We start from the raw sequence: 15,628 nt of genomic DNA on the forward strand, positions 1-15,628 counted from the left end.
TCAGCCCAAGATGAGAGGGTTACAGTTTTCTCGGCCACAAGTGAGAAAAGTAGACAGTTTCACAACAAGACATTTTACTATGGTTCCTTAACTGTACCCATTAAACAATGACACTCTGTATCTATAGAAACGGCGGCAATTTTCCCTTCAGCACAAGGGGCTTGCCGAAGGGGACTTTTACTGGAGACGGTCAGGAGGCAGCTTGCTGGATACATTAAGGGCAAAGGTCAGACAGAGATGTCTGATGTCGACTGACGCTTGCAGAAAACTACATTAAGTATGATTCCCGCCTATAACTGACGGCGAGAGAGATGCATCACTGGCCACTTCTCATCGAAGCACACTGTCAGCAAGCAATGGCTGACGCTTCGAGGACGGCATGAAATTGCTAGGGAGGTGATGCAGCTAACCTCCCTGGTAAATGTGCTAACAGGACACACACGTCCGTTGTTGGAGTGTATACATATGATGGGGACCGGCTGTGACACAGCAGTCGACCAAAGTCAAAAAATGTTACTAATTGTACAGTGTTTCCAGTGCGTCGTTTACCACTTTGTGAGCGGATGCTGTTCTAAAGAATGCAATTCCCATTTACCTTTAAGCAGTGCACGTGAGCGGATCTAATAGCAGGACTGTGTTACTATGACTATATAGAGAAACTCTGTCAATACGCAGGTGTATAAATCAGTAGGGCTATGGTAAACAGAGCGATTCGGAGCGACGTATCGTGTCTGTTGCATAAATAATGAGTCTTTGATCTAATTGCTTCAGACAACTATGAAAGTTAGCCTAACAATTAGAATGGACATCAAAGCCTTGAAAAACAGATCCAATGACAACACCAAATCAGAAAAGTGACGCGAGACATGTAGCACGGGGGTCATGTCTTGCACAATCACTTACATCTGAGCAAAGAACTTGCACAGCGTCCCTTTGGCGCAGAGGATAGCGCGTTGGACTTCTAATCCAAAGGTCGTGGGTTCGATCCCCACAAGGGACGGGCAATTTTTAAAAATGTCTGCCAATCACAAGATGGGTATTGACATATGGGTAACAACAAGCGTCTTCAAAACGTGAAAATTGTTGTGACCTCAGTTCTATTGTGAAGTGTGTTAACCTTACACATACAAGCAAAATTCTCCATGATCTGTTATCCATGACGCTGTTATATGTAAATGCTGTAGAAACGGAACCATATATTCACGTGCCTGTTCACGGAAATTATCTTTCAATACCCAGTTTTTACCTACAGATAGCAATAGAACGCACATTTTGTACAGAAACAAATACAATGAAGACTGAAATAATTTTGTATTACTTCACGAGTCAATGTATGTAAGCCCAATCATAATGTATAATTCTTTCAGCCCAAGATGAGAGGGTTACAGTTTTCTCGGCCACAAGTGAGAAAAGTAGACAGTTTCACAACAAGACATTTTACTATGGTTCCTTAACTGTACCCATTAAACAATGACACTCTGTATCTATAGAAACGGCGGCAATTTTCCCTTCAGCACAAGGGGCTTGCCGAAGGGGACTTTTACTGGAGACGGTCAGGAGGCAGCTTGCTGGATACATTAAGGGCAAAGGTCAGACAGAGATGTCTGATGTCGACTGACGCTTGCAGAAAACTACATTAAGTATGATTCCCGCCTATAACTGACGGCGAGAGAGATGCATCATCTGGCCACTTCTCATCGAAGCACACTGTCAGCAAGCAATGGCTGACGCTTCGAGGACGGCATGAAATTGCTAGGGAGGTGATGCAGCTAACCTCCCTGGTAAATGTGCTAACAGGACACACACGTCCGTTGTTGGAGTGTATACATATGATGGGGACCGGCTGTGACACAGCAGTCGACCAAAGTCAAAAAATGTTACTAATTGTACAGTGTTTCCAGTGCGTCGTTTACCACTTTGTGAGCGGATGCTGTTCTAAAGAATGCAATTCCCATTTACCTTTAAGCAGTGCACGTGAGCGGATCTAATAGCAGGACTGTGTTACTATGACTATATAGAGAAACTCTGTCAATACGCAGGTGTATAAATCAGTAGGGCTATGGTAAACAGAGCGATTCGGAGCGACGTATCGTGTCTGTTGCATAAATAATGAGTCTTTGATCTAATTGCTTCAGACAACTATGAAAGTTAGCCTAACAATTAGAATGGACATCAAAGCCTTGAAAAACAGATCCAATGACAACACCAAATCAGAAAAGTGACGCGAGACATGTAGCACGGGGGGTCATGTCTTGCACAATCACTTACATCTGAGCAAAGAACTTGCACAGCGTCCCTTTGGCGCAGAGGATAGCGCGTTGGACTTCTAATCCAAAGGTCGTGGGTTCGATCCCCACAAGGGACGGGCAATTTTTAAAAATGTCTGCCAATCACAAGATGGGTATTGACATATGGGTAACAACAAGCGTCTTCAAAACGTGAAAATTGTTGTGACCTCAGTTCTATTGTGAAGTGTGTTAACCTTACACATACAAGCAAAATTCTCCATGATCTGTTATCCATGACGCTGTTATCTGTAAATGCTGTAGAAACGGAACCATATATTCACGTGCCTGTTCACGGAAATTATCTTTCAATACCCAGTTTTTACCTACAGATAGCAATAGAACGCACATTTTGTACAGAAACAAATACAATGAAGACTGAAATAATTTTGTATTACTTCACGAGTCAATGTATGTAAGCCCAATCATAATGTATAATTCTTTCAGCCCAAGATGAGAGGGTTACAGTTTTCTCGGCCACAAGTGAGAAAAGTAGACAGTTTCACAACAAGACATTTTACTATGGTTCCTTAACTGTACCCATTAAACAATGACACTCTGTATCTATAGAAACGGCGGCAATTTTCCCTTCAGCACAAGGGGCTTGCCGAAGGGGACTTTTACTGGAGACGGTCAGGAGGCAGCTTGCTGGATACATTAAGGGCAAAGGTCAGACAGAGATGTCTGATGTCGACTGACGCTTGCAGAAAACTACGTTAAGTATGATTCCCGCCTATAACTGACGGCGAGAGAGATGCATCATCTGGCCACTTCTCATCGAAGCACACTGTCAGCAAGCAATGGCTGACGCTTCGAGGACGGCATGAAATTGCTAGGGAGGTGATGCAGCTAACCTCCCTGGTAAATGTGCTAACAGGACACACACGTCCGTTGTTGGAGTGTATACATATGATGGGGACCGGCTGTGACACAGCAGTCGACCAAAGTCAAAAAATGTTACTAATTGTACAGTGTTTCCAGTGCGTCGTTTACCACTTTGTGAGCGGATGCTGTTCTAAAGAATGCAATTCCCATTTACCTTTAAGCAGTGCACGTGAGCGGATCTAATAGCAGGACTGTGTTACTATGACTATATAGAGAAACTCTGTCAATACGCAGGTGTATAAATCAGTAGGGCTATGGTAAACAGTGCGATTCGGAGCGACGTATCGTGTCTGTTGCATAAATAATGAGTCTTTGATCTAATTGCTTCAGACAACTATGAAAGTTAGCCTAACAATTAGAATGGACATCAAAGCCTTGAAAAACAGATCCAATGACAACACCAAATCAGAAAAGTGACGCGAGACATGTAGCACGGGGGGTCATGTCTTGCACAATCACTTACATCTGAGCAAAGAACTTGCACAGCGTCCCTTTGGCGCAGAGGATAGCGCGTTGGACTTCTAATCCAAAGGTCGTGGGTTCGATCCCCACAAGGGACGGGCAATTTTTAAAAATGTCTGCCAATCACAAGATGGGTATTGACATATGGGTAACAACAAGCGTCTTCAAAACGTGAAAATTGTTGTGACCTCAGTTCTATTGTGAAGTGTGTTAACCTTACACATACAAGCAAAATTCTCCATGATCTGTTATCCATGACGCTGTTATATGTAAATGCTGTAGAAACGGAACCATATATTCACGTGCCTGTTCACGGAAATTATCTTTCAATACCCAGTTTTTTACCTACAGATAGCAATAGAACGCACATTTTGTACAGAAACAAATACAATGAAGACTGAAATAATTTTGTATTACTTCACGAGTCAATGTATGTAAGCCCAATCATAATGTATAATTCTTTCAGCCCAAGATGAGAGGGTTACAGTTTTCTCGGCCACAAGTGAGAAAAGTAGACAGTTTCACAACAAGACATTTTACTATGGTTCCTTAACTGTACCCATTAAACAATGACACTCTGTATCTATAGAAACAGCGGCAATTTTCCCTTCAGCACAAGGGGCTTGCCGAAGGGGACTTTTACTGGAGACGGTCAGGAGGCAGCTTGCTGGATACATTAAGGGCAAAGGTCAGACAGAGATGTCTGATGTCGACTGACGCTTGCAGAAAACTACATTAAGTATGATTCCCGCCTATAACTGACGGCGAGAGAGATGCATCATCTGGCCACTTCTCATCGAAGCACACTGTCAGCAAGCAATGGCTGACGCTTCGAGGACGGCATGAAATTGCTAGGGAGGTGATGCAGCTAACCTCCCTGGTAAATGTGCTAACAGGACACACACGTCCGTTGTTGGAGTGTATACATATGATGGGGACCGGCTGTGACACAGCAGTCGACCAAAGTCAAAAAATGTTACTAATTGTACAGTGTTTCCAGTGCGTCGTTTACCACTTTGTGAGCGGATGCTGTTCTAAAGAATGCAATTCCCATTTACCTTTAAGCAGTGCACGTGAGCGGATCTAATAGCAGGACTGTGTTACTATGACTATATAGAGAAACTCTGTCAATACGCAGGTGTATAAATCAGTAGGGCTATGGTAAACAGAGCGATTCGGAGCGACGTATCGTGTCTGTTGCATAAATAATGAGTCTTTGATCTAATTGCTTCAGACAACTATGAAAGTTAGCCTAACAATTAGAATGGACATCAAAGCCTTGAAAAACAGATCCAATGACAACACCAAATCAGAAAAGTGACGCGAGACATGTAGCACGGGGGGGTCATGTCTTGCACAATCACTTACATCTGAGCAAAGAACTTGCACAGCGTCCCTTTGGCGCAGAGGATAGCGCGTTGGACTTCTAATCCAAAGGTCGTGGGTTCGATCCCCACAAGGGACGGGCAATTTTTAAAAATGTCTGCCAATCACAAGATGGGTATTGACATATGGGTAACAACAAGCGTCTTCAAAACGTGAAAATTGTTGTGACCTCAGTTCTATTGTGAAGTGTGTTAACCTTACACATACAAGCAAAATTCTCCATGATCTGTTATCCATGACGCTGTTATATGTAAATGCTGTAGAAACGGAACCATATATTCACGTGCCTGTTCACGGAAATTATCTTTCAATACCCAGTTTTTACCTACAGATAGCAATAGAACGCACATTTTGTACAGAAACAAATACAATGAAGACTGAAATAATTTTGTATTACTTCACGAGTCAATGTATGTAAGCCCAATCATAATGTATAATTCTTTCAGCCCAAGATGAGAGGGTTACAGTTTTCTCGGCCACAAGTGAGAAAAGTAGACAGTTTCACAACAAGACATTTTACTATGGTTCCTTAACTGTACCCATTAAACAATGACACTCTGTATCTATAGAAACGGCGGCAATTTTCCCTTCAGCACAAGGGGCTTGCCGAAGGGGACTTTTACTGGAGACGGTCAGGAGGCAGCTTGCTGGATACATTAAGGGCAAAGGTCAGACAGAGATGTCTGATGTCGACTGACGCTTGCAGAAAACTACATTAAGTATGATTCCCGCCTATAACTGACGGCGAGAGAGATGCATCATCTGGCCACTTCTCATCGAAGCACACTGTCAGCAAGCAATGGCTGACGCTTCGAGGACGGCATGAAATTGCTAGGGAGGTGATGCAGCTAACCTCCCTGGTAAATGTGCTAACAGGACACACACGTCCGTTGTTGGAGTGTATACATATGATGGGGACCGGCTGTGACACAGCAGTCGACCAAAGTCAAAAAATGTTACTAATTGTACAGTGTTTCCAGTGCGTCGTTTACCACTTTGTGAGCGGATGCTGTTCTAAAGAATGCAATTCCCATTTACCTTTAAGCAGTGCACGTGAGCGGATCTAATAGCAGGACTGTGTTACTATGACTATATAGAGAAACTCTGTCAATACGCAGGTGTATAAATCAGTAGGGCTATGGTAAACAGAGCGATTCGGAGCGACGTATCGTGTCTGTTGCATAAATAATGAGTCTTTGATCTAATTGCTTCAGACAACTATGAAAGTTAGCCTAACAATTAGAATGGACATCAAAGCCTTGAAAAACAGATCCAATGACAACACCAAATCAGAAAAGTGACGCGAGACATGTAGCACGGGGGGTCATGTCTTGCACAATCACTTACATCTGAGCAAAGAACTTGCACAGCGTCCCTTTGGCGCAGAGGATAGCGCGTTGGACTTCTAATCCAAAGGTCGTGGGTTCGATCCCCACAAGGGACGGGCAATTTTTAAAAATGTCTGCCAATCACAAGATGGGTATTGACATATGGGTAACAACAAGCGTCTTCAAAACGTGAAAATTGTTGTGACCTCAGTTCTATTGTGAAGTGTGTTAACCTTACACATACAAGCAAAATTCTCCATGATCTGTTATCCATGACGCTGTTATATGTAAATGCTGTAGAAACGGAACCATATATTCACGTGCCTGTTCACGGAAATTATCTTTCAATACCCAGTTTTTACCTACAGATAGCAATAGAACGCACATTTTGTACAGAAACAAATACAATGAAGACTGAAATAATTTTGTATTACTTCACGAGTCAATGTATGTAAGCCCAATCATAATGTATAATTCTTTCAGCCCAAGATGAGAGGGTTACAGTTTTCTCGGCCACAAGTGAGAAAAGTAGACAGTTTCACAACAAGACATTTTACTATGGTTCCTTAACTGTACCCATTAAACAATGACACTCTGTATCTATAGAAACGGCGGCAATTTTCCCTTCAGCACAAGGGGCTTGCCGAAGGGGACTTTTACTGGAGACGGTCAGGAGGCAGCTTGCTGGATACATTAAGGGCAAAGGTCAGACAGAGATGTCTGATGTCGACTGACGCTTGCAGAAAACTACATTAAGTATGATTCCCGCCTATAACTGACGGCGAGAGAGATGCATCATCTGGCCACTTCTCATCGAAGCACACTGTCAGCAAGCAATGGCTGACGCTTCGAGGACGGCATGAAATTGCTAGGGAGGTGATGCAGCTAACCTCCCTGGTAAATGTGCTAACAGGACACACACGTCCGTTGTTGGAGTGTATACATATGATGGGGACCGGCTGTGACACAGCAGTCGACCAAAGTCAAAAAATGTTACTAATTGTACAGTGTTTCCAGTGCGTCGTTTACCACTTTGTGAGCGGATGCTGTTCTAAAGAATGCAATTCCCATTTACCTTTAAGCAGTGCACGTGAGCGGATCTAATAGCAGGACTGTGTTACTATGACTATATAGAGAAACTCTGTCAATACGCAGGTGTATAAATCAGTAGGGCTATGGTAAACAGAGCGATTCGGAGCGACGTATCGTGTCTGTTGCATAAATAATGAGTCTTTGATCTAATTGCTTCAGACAACTATGAAAGTTAGCCTAACAATTAGAATGGACATCAAAGCCTTGAAAAACAGATCCAATGACAACACCAAATCAGAAAAGTGACGCGAGACATGTAGCACGGGGGTCATGTCTTGCACAATCACTTACATCTGAGCAAAGAACTTGCACAGCGTCCCTTTGGCGCAGAGGATAGCGCGTTGGACTTCTAATCCAAAGGTCGTGGGTTCGATCCCCACAAGGGACGGGCAATTTTTAAAAATGTCTGCCAATCACAAGATGGGTATTGACATATGGGTAACAACAAGCGTCTTCAAAACGTGAAAATTGTTGTGACCTCAGTTCTATTGTGAAGTGTGTTAACCTTACACATACAAGCAAAATTCTCCATGATCTGTTATCCATGACGCTGTTATATGTAAATGCTGTAGAAACGGAACCATATATTCACGTGCCTGTTCACGGAAATTATCTTTCAATACTCAGTTTTTACCTACAGATAGCAATAGAACGCACATTTTGTACAGAAACAAATACAATGAAGACTGAAATAATTTTGTATTACTTCACGAGTCAATGTATGTAAGCCCAATCATAATGTATAATTCTTTCAGCCCAAGATGAGAGGGTTACAGTTTTCTCGGCCACAAGTGAGAAAAGTAGACAGTTTCACAACAAGACATTTTACTATGGTTCCTTAACTGTACCCATTAAACAATGACACTCTGTATCTATAGAAACGGCGGCAATTTTCCCTTCAGCACAAGGGGCTTGCCGAAGGGGACTTTTACTGGAGACGGTCAGGAGGCAGCTTGCTGGATACATTAAGGGCAAAGGTCAGACAGAGATGTCTGATGTCGACTGACGCTTGCAGAAAACTACATTAAGTATGATTCCCGCCTATAACTGACGGCGAGAGAGATGCATCATCTGGCCACTTCTCATCGAAGCACACTGTCAGCAAGCAATGGCTGACGCTTCGAGGACGGCATGAAATTGCTAGGGAGGTGATGCAGCTAACCTCCCTGGTAAATGTGCTAACAGGACACACACGTCCGTTGTTGGAGTGTATACATATGATGGGGACCGGCTGTGACACAGTAGTCGACCAAAGTCAAAAAATGTTACTAATTGTACAGTGTTTCCAGTGCGTCGTTTACCACTTTGTGAGCGGATGCTGTTCTAAAGAATGCAATTCCCATTTACCTTTAAGCAGTGCACGTGAGCGGATCTAATAGCAGGACTGTGTTACTATGACTATATAGAGAAACTCTGTCAATACGCAGGTGTATAAATCAGTAGGGCTATGGTAAACAGAGCGATTCGGAGCGACGTATCGTGTCTGTTGCATAAATAATGAGTCTTTGATCTAATTGCTTCAGACAACTATGAAAGTTAGCCTAACAATTAGAATGGACATCAAAGCCTTGAAAAACAGATCCAATGACAACACCAAATCAGAAAAGTGTCGCGAGACATGTAGCACGGGGGGTCATGTCTTGCACAATCACTTACATCTGAGCAAAGAACTTGCACAGCGTCCCTTTGGCGCAGAGGATAGCGCGTTGGACTTCTAATCCAAAGGTCGTGGGTTCGATCCCCACAAGGGACGGGCAATTTTTAAAAATGTCTGCCAATCACAAGATGGGTATTGACATATGGGTAACAACAAGCGTCTTCAAAACGTGAAAATTGTTGTGACCTCAGTTCTATTGTGAAGTGTGTTAACCTTACACATACAAGCAAAATTCTCCATGATCTGTTATCCATGACGCTGTTATATGTAAATGCTGTAGAAACGGAACCATATATTCACGTGCCTGTTCACGGAAATTATCTTTCAATACCCAGTTTTTACCTACAGATAGCAATAGAACGCACATTTTGTACAGAAACAAATACAATGAAGACTGAAATAATTTTGTATTACTTCACGAGTCAATGTATGTAAGCCCAATCATAATGTATAATTCTTTCAGCCCAAGATGAGAGGGTTACAGTTTTCTCGGCCACAAGTGAGAAAAGTAGACAGTTTCACAACAAGACATTTTACTATGGTTCCTTAACTGTACCCATTAAACAATGACACTCTGTATCTATAGAAACGGCGGCAATTTTCCCTTCAGCACAAGGGGCTTGCCGAAGGGGACTTTTACTGGAGACGGTCAGGAGGCAGCTTGCTGGATACATTAAGGGCAAACGTCAGACAGAGATGTCTGATGTCGACTGACGCTTGCAGAAAACTACATTAAGTATGATTCCCGCCTATAACTGACGGCGAGAGAGATGCATCATCTGGCCACTTCTCATCGAAGTACACTGTCAGCAAGCAATGGCTGACGCTTCGAGGACGGCATGAAATTGCTAGGGAGGTGATGCAGCTAACCTCCCTGGTAAATGTGCTAACAGGACACACACGTCCGTTGTTGGAGTGTATACATATGATGGGGACCGGCTGTGACACAGCAGTCGACCAAAGTCAAAAAATGTTACTAATTGTACAGTGTTTCCAGTGCGTCGTTTACCACTTTGTGAGCGGATGCTGTTCTAAAGAATGCAATTCCCATTTACCTTTAAGCAGTGCACGTGAGCGGATCTAATAGCAGGACTGTGTTACTATGACTATATAGAGAAACTCTGTCAATACGCAGGTGTATAAATCAGTAGGGCTATGGTAAACAGAGCGATTCGGAGCGACGTATCGTGTCTGTTGCATAAATAATGAGTCTTTGATCTAATTGCTTCAGACAACTATGAAAGTTAGCCTAACAATTAGAATGGACATCAAAGCCTTGAAAAACAGATCCAATGACAACACCAAATCAGAAAAGTGACGCGAGACATGCAGCACGGGGGGTCATGTCTTGCACAATCACTTACATCTGAGCAAAGAACTTGCACAGCGTCCCTTTGGCGCAGAGGATAGCGCGTTGGACTTCTAATCCAAAGGTCGTGGGTTCGATCCCCACAAGGGACGGGCAATTTTTAAAAATGTCTGCCAATCACAAGATGGGTATTGACATATGGGTAACAACAAGCGTCTTCAAAACGTGAAAATTGTTGTGACCTCAGTTCTATTGTGAAGTGTGTTAACCTTACACATACAAGCAAAATTCTCCATGATCTGTTATCCATGACGCTGTTATATGTAAATGCTGTAGAAACGGAACCATATATTCACGTGCCTGTTCACGGAAATTATCTTTCAATACCCAGTTTTTACCTACAGATAGCAATAGAACGCACATTTTGTACAGAAACAAATACAATGAAGACTGAAATAATTTTGTATTACTTCACGAGTCAATGTATGTAAGCCCAATCATAATGTATAATTCTTTCAGCCCAAGATGAGAGGGTTACAGTTTTCTCGGCCACAAGTGAGAAAAGTAGACAGTTTCACAACAAGACATTTTACTATGGTTCCTTAACTGTACCCATTAAACAATGACACTCTGTATCTATAGAAACGGCGGCAATTTTCCCTTCAGCACAAGGGGCTTGCCGAAGGGGACTTTTACTGGAGACGGTCAGGAGGCAGCTTGCTGGATACATTAAGGGCAAAGGTCAGACAGAGATGTCTGATGTCGACTGACGCTTGCAGAAAACTACATTAAGTATGATTCCCGCCTATAACTGACGGCGAGAGAGATGCATCATCTGGCCACTTCTCATCGAAGCACACTGTCAGCAAGCAATGGCTGACGCTTCGAGGACGGCATGAAATTGCTAGGGAGGTGATGCAGCTAACCTCCCTGGTAAATGTGCTAACAGGACACACACGTCCGTTGTTGGAGTGTATACATATGATGGGGACCGGCTGTGACACAGCAGTCGACCAAAGTCAAAAAATGTTACTAATTGTACAGTGTTTCCAGTGCGTCGTTTACCACTTTGTGAGCGGATGCTGTTCTAAAGAATGCAATTCCCATTTACCTTTAAGCAGTGCACGTGAGCGGATCTAATAGCAGGACTGTGTTACTATGACTATATAGAGAAACTCTGTCAATACGCAGGTGTATAAATCAGTAGGGCTATGGTGAACAGAGCGATTCGGAGCGACGTATCGTGTCTGTTGCATAAATAATGAGTCTTTGATCTAATTGCTTCAGACAACTATGAAAGTTAGCCTAACAATTAGAATGGACATCAAAGCCTTGAAAAACAGATCCAATGACAACACCAAATCAGAAAAGTGACGCGAGACATGTAGCACGGGGGGTCATGTCTTGCACAATCACTTACATCTGAGCAAAGAACTTGCACAGCGTCCCTTTGGCGCAGAGGATAGCGCGTTGGACTTCTAATCCAAAGGTCGTGGGTTCGATCCCCACAAGGGACGGGCAATTTTTAAAAATGTCTGCCAATCACAAGATGGGTATTGACATATGGGTAACAACAAGCGTCTTCAAAACGTGAAAATTGTTGTGACCTCAGTTCTATTGTGAAGTGTGTTAACCTTACACATACAAGCAAAATTCTCCATGATCTGTTATCCATGACGCTGTTATATGTAAATGCTGTAGAAACGGAACCATATATTCACGTGCCAGTTCACGGAAATTATCTTTCAATACCCAGTTTTTACCTACAGATAGCAATAGAACGCACATTTTGTACAGAAACAAATACAATGAAGACTGAAATAATTTTGTATTACTTCACGAGTCAATGTATGTAAGCCCAATCATAATGTATAATTCTTTCAGCCCAAGATGAGAGGGTTACAGTTTTCTCGGCCACAAGTGAGAAAAGTAGACAGTTTCACAACAAGACATTTTACTATGGTTCCTTAACTGTACCCATTAAACAATGACACTCTGTATCTATAGAAACGGCGGCAATTTTCCCTTCAGCACAAGGGGCTTGCCGAAGGGGACTTTTACTGGAGACGGTCAGGAGGCAGCTTGCTGGATACATTAAGGGCAAAGGTCAGACAGAGATGTCTGATGTCGACTGACGCTTGCAGAAAACTACATTAAGTATGATTCCCGCCTATAACTGACGGCGAGAGAGATGCATCATCTGGCCACTTCTCATCGAAGCACACTGTCAGCAAGCAATGGCTGACGCTTCGAGGACGGCATGAAATTGCTAGGGAGGTGATGTAGCTAACCTCCCTGGTAAATGTGCTAACAGGACACACACGTCCGTTGTTGGAGTGTATACATATGATGGGGACCGGCTGTGACACAGCAGTCGACCAAAGTCAAAAAATGTTACTAATTGTACAGTGTTTCCAGTGCGTCGTTTACCACTTTGTGAGCGGATGCTGTTCTAAAGAATGCAATTCCCATTTACCTTTAAGCAGTGCACGTGAGCGGATCTAATAGCAGGACTGTGTTACTATGACTATATAGAGAAACTCTGTCAATACGCAGGTGTATAAATCAGTAGGGCTATGGTAAACAGAGCGATTCGGAGCGACGTATCGTGTCTGTTGCATAAATAATGAGTCTTTGATCTAATTGCTTCAGACAACTATGAAAGTTAGCCTAACAATTAGAATGGACATCAAAGCCTTGAAAAACAGATCCAATGACAACACCAAATCAGAAAAGTGACGCGAGACATGTAGCACGGGGGGTCATGTCTTGCACAATCACTTACATCTGAGCAAAGAACTTGCACAGCGTCCCTTTGGCGCAGAGGATAGCGCGTTGGACTTCTAATCCAAAGGTCGTGGGTTCGATCCCCACAAGGGACGGGCAATTTTTAAAAATGTCTGCCAATCACAAGATGGGTATTGACATATGGGTAACAACAAGCGTCTTCAAAACGTGAAAATTGTTGTGACCTCAGTTCTATTGTGAAGTGTGTTAACCTTACACATACAAGCAAAATTCTCCATGATCTGTTATCCATGACGCTGTTATATGTAAATGCTGTAGAAACGGAACCATATATTCACGTGCCTGTTCACGGAAATTATCTTTCAATACCCAGTTTTTACCTACAGATAGCAATAGAACGCACATTTTGTACAGAAACAAATACAATGAAGACTGAAAAAATTTTGTATTACTTCACGAGTCAATGTATGTAAGCCCAATCATAATGTATAATTCTTTCAGCCCAAGATGAGAGGGTTACAGTTTTCTCGGCCACAAGTGAGAAAAGTAGACAGTTTCACAACAAGACATTTTACTATGGTTCCTTAACTGTACCCATTAAACAATGACACTCTGTATCTATAGAAACGGCGGCAATTTTCCCTTCAGCACAAGGGGCTTGCCGAAGGGGACTTTTACTGGAGACGGTCAGGAGGCAGCTTGCTGGATACATTAAGGGCAAAGGTCAGACAGAGATGTCTGATGTCGACTGACGCTTGCAGAAAACTACATTAAGTATGATTCCCGCCTATAACTGACGGCGAGAGAGATGCATCATCTGGCCACTTCTCATCGAAGCACACTGTCAGCAAGCAATGGCTGACGCTTCGAGGACGGCATGAAATTGCTAGGGAGGTGATGCAGCTAACCTCCCTGGTAAATGTGCTAACAGGACACACACGTCCGTTGTTGGAGTGTATACATATGATGGGGACCGGCTGTGACACAGCAGTCGACCAAAGTCAAAAAATGTTACTAATTGTACAGTGTTTCCAGTGCGTCGTTTACCACTTTGTGAGCGGATGCTGTTCTAAAGAATGCAATTCCCATTTACCTTTAAGCAGTGCACGTGAGCGGATCTAATAGCAGGACTGTGTTACTATGACTATATAGAGAAACTCTGTCAATACGCAGGTGTATAAATCAGTAGGGCTATGGTAAACAGAGCGATTCGGAGCGACGTATCGTGTCTGTTGCATAAATAATGAGTCTTTGATCTAATTGCTTCAGACAACTATGAAAGTTAGCCTAACAATTAGAATGGACATCAAAGCCTTGAAAAACAGATCCAATGACAACACCAAATCAGAAAAGTGACGCGAGACATGTAGCACGGGGGGTCATGTCTTGCACAATCACTTACATCTGAGCAAAGAACTTGCACAGCGTCCCTTTGGCGCAGAAGATAGCGCGTTGGACTTCTAATCCAAAGGTCGTGGGTTCGATCCCCACAAGGGACGGGCAATTTTTAAAAATGTCTGCCAATCACAAGATGGGTATTGACATATGGGTAACAACAAGCGTCTTCAAAACGTGAAAATTGTTGTGACCTCAGTTCTATTGTGAAGTGTGTTAACCTTACACATACAAGCAAAATTCTCCATGATCTGTTATCCATGACGCTGTTATATGTAAATGCTGTAGAAACGGAACCATATATTCACGTGCCTGTTCACGGAAATTATCTTTCAATACCCAGTTTTTACCTACAGATAGCAATAGAACGCACATTTTGTACAGAAACAAATACAATGAAGACTGAAATAATTTTGTATTACTTCACGAGTCAATGTATGTAAGCCCAATCATAATGTATAATTCTTTCAGCCCAAGATGAGAGGGTTACAGTTTTCTCGGCCACAAGTGAGAAAAGTAGACAGTTTCACAACAAGACATTTTACTATGGTTCCTTAACTGTACCCATTAAACAATGACACTCTGTATCTATAGAAACGGCGGCAATTTTCCCTTCAGCACAAGGGGCTTGCCGAAGGGGACTTTTACTGGAGACGGTCAGGAGGCAGCTTGCTGGATACATTAAGGGCAAAGGTCAGACAGAGATGTCTGATGTCGACTGACGCTTGCAGAAAACTACATTAAGTATGATTCCCGCCTATAACTGACGGCGAGAGAGATGCATCATCTGGCCACTTCTCATCGAAGCACACTGTCAGCAAGCAATGGCTGACGCTTCGAGGACGGCATGAAATTGCTAGGGAGGTGATGCAGCTAACCTCCCTGGTAAATGTGCTAACAGGACACACACGTCCGTTGTTGGAGTGTATACATATGATGGGGACCGGCTGTGACACAGCAGTCGACCAAAGTCAAAAAATGTTACTAATTGTACAGTGTTTCCAGTGCGTCGTTTACCACTTTGTGAGCGGATGCTGTTCTAAAGAATGCAATTCCCATTTACCTTTAAGCAGCGCACGTG

At 42.9% G+C, this 15,628-nt stretch overlaps 11 non-coding genes across 11 annotated transcripts; all 11 read left to right on the forward strand.

Annotated features, from left to right (window-relative positions):
• Positions 1–927: 927 nt before the first annotated feature.
• Trnar-ucu (transfer RNA arginine (anticodon UCU)) lies at positions 928–1,000 on the forward strand. The gene has a single exon. It is a non-coding gene; the product is annotated as a tRNA-Arg (tRNA).
• Positions 1,001–2,292: 1,292 nt separating this feature from the next.
• On the forward strand, positions 2,293–2,365 carry Trnar-ucu (transfer RNA arginine (anticodon UCU)). The gene has a single exon. It is a non-coding gene; the product is annotated as a tRNA-Arg (tRNA).
• A 1,292-nt stretch (positions 2,366–3,657) lies between these two features.
• Positions 3,658–3,730, forward strand: Trnar-ucu (transfer RNA arginine (anticodon UCU)). The gene has a single exon. It is a non-coding gene; the product is annotated as a tRNA-Arg (tRNA).
• Positions 3,731–5,024: 1,294 nt separating this feature from the next.
• On the forward strand, positions 5,025–5,097 carry Trnar-ucu (transfer RNA arginine (anticodon UCU)). The gene has a single exon. It is a non-coding gene; the product is annotated as a tRNA-Arg (tRNA).
• Positions 5,098–6,389: 1,292 nt separating this feature from the next.
• Positions 6,390–6,462, forward strand: Trnar-ucu (transfer RNA arginine (anticodon UCU)). The gene has a single exon. It is a non-coding gene; the product is annotated as a tRNA-Arg (tRNA).
• Positions 6,463–7,753: 1,291 nt separating this feature from the next.
• Positions 7,754–7,826, forward strand: Trnar-ucu (transfer RNA arginine (anticodon UCU)). Its single transcript has one exon. It is a non-coding gene; the product is annotated as a tRNA-Arg (tRNA).
• Positions 7,827–9,118: 1,292 nt separating this feature from the next.
• On the forward strand, positions 9,119–9,191 carry Trnar-ucu (transfer RNA arginine (anticodon UCU)). The gene has a single exon. It is a non-coding gene; the product is annotated as a tRNA-Arg (tRNA).
• Positions 9,192–10,483: 1,292 nt separating this feature from the next.
• Trnar-ucu (transfer RNA arginine (anticodon UCU)) lies at positions 10,484–10,556 on the forward strand. The gene has a single exon. It is a non-coding gene; the product is annotated as a tRNA-Arg (tRNA).
• A 1,292-nt stretch (positions 10,557–11,848) lies between these two features.
• Positions 11,849–11,921, forward strand: Trnar-ucu (transfer RNA arginine (anticodon UCU)). The gene has a single exon. It is a non-coding gene; the product is annotated as a tRNA-Arg (tRNA).
• A 1,292-nt stretch (positions 11,922–13,213) lies between these two features.
• Trnar-ucu (transfer RNA arginine (anticodon UCU)) lies at positions 13,214–13,286 on the forward strand. The gene has a single exon. It is a non-coding gene; the product is annotated as a tRNA-Arg (tRNA).
• Positions 13,287–14,578: 1,292 nt separating this feature from the next.
• On the forward strand, positions 14,579–14,651 carry Trnar-ucu (transfer RNA arginine (anticodon UCU)). The gene has a single exon. It is a non-coding gene; the product is annotated as a tRNA-Arg (tRNA).
• Positions 14,652–15,628: the final 977 nt, after the last annotated feature.

The sequence above is a fragment of the Schistocerca nitens genome, chromosome 1 (assembly GCF_023898315.1).
Source record: "Schistocerca nitens isolate TAMUIC-IGC-003100 chromosome 1, iqSchNite1.1, whole genome shotgun sequence".
In the NCBI taxonomy this organism is placed as follows: domain Eukaryota; kingdom Metazoa; phylum Arthropoda; class Insecta; order Orthoptera; family Acrididae; genus Schistocerca; species Schistocerca nitens.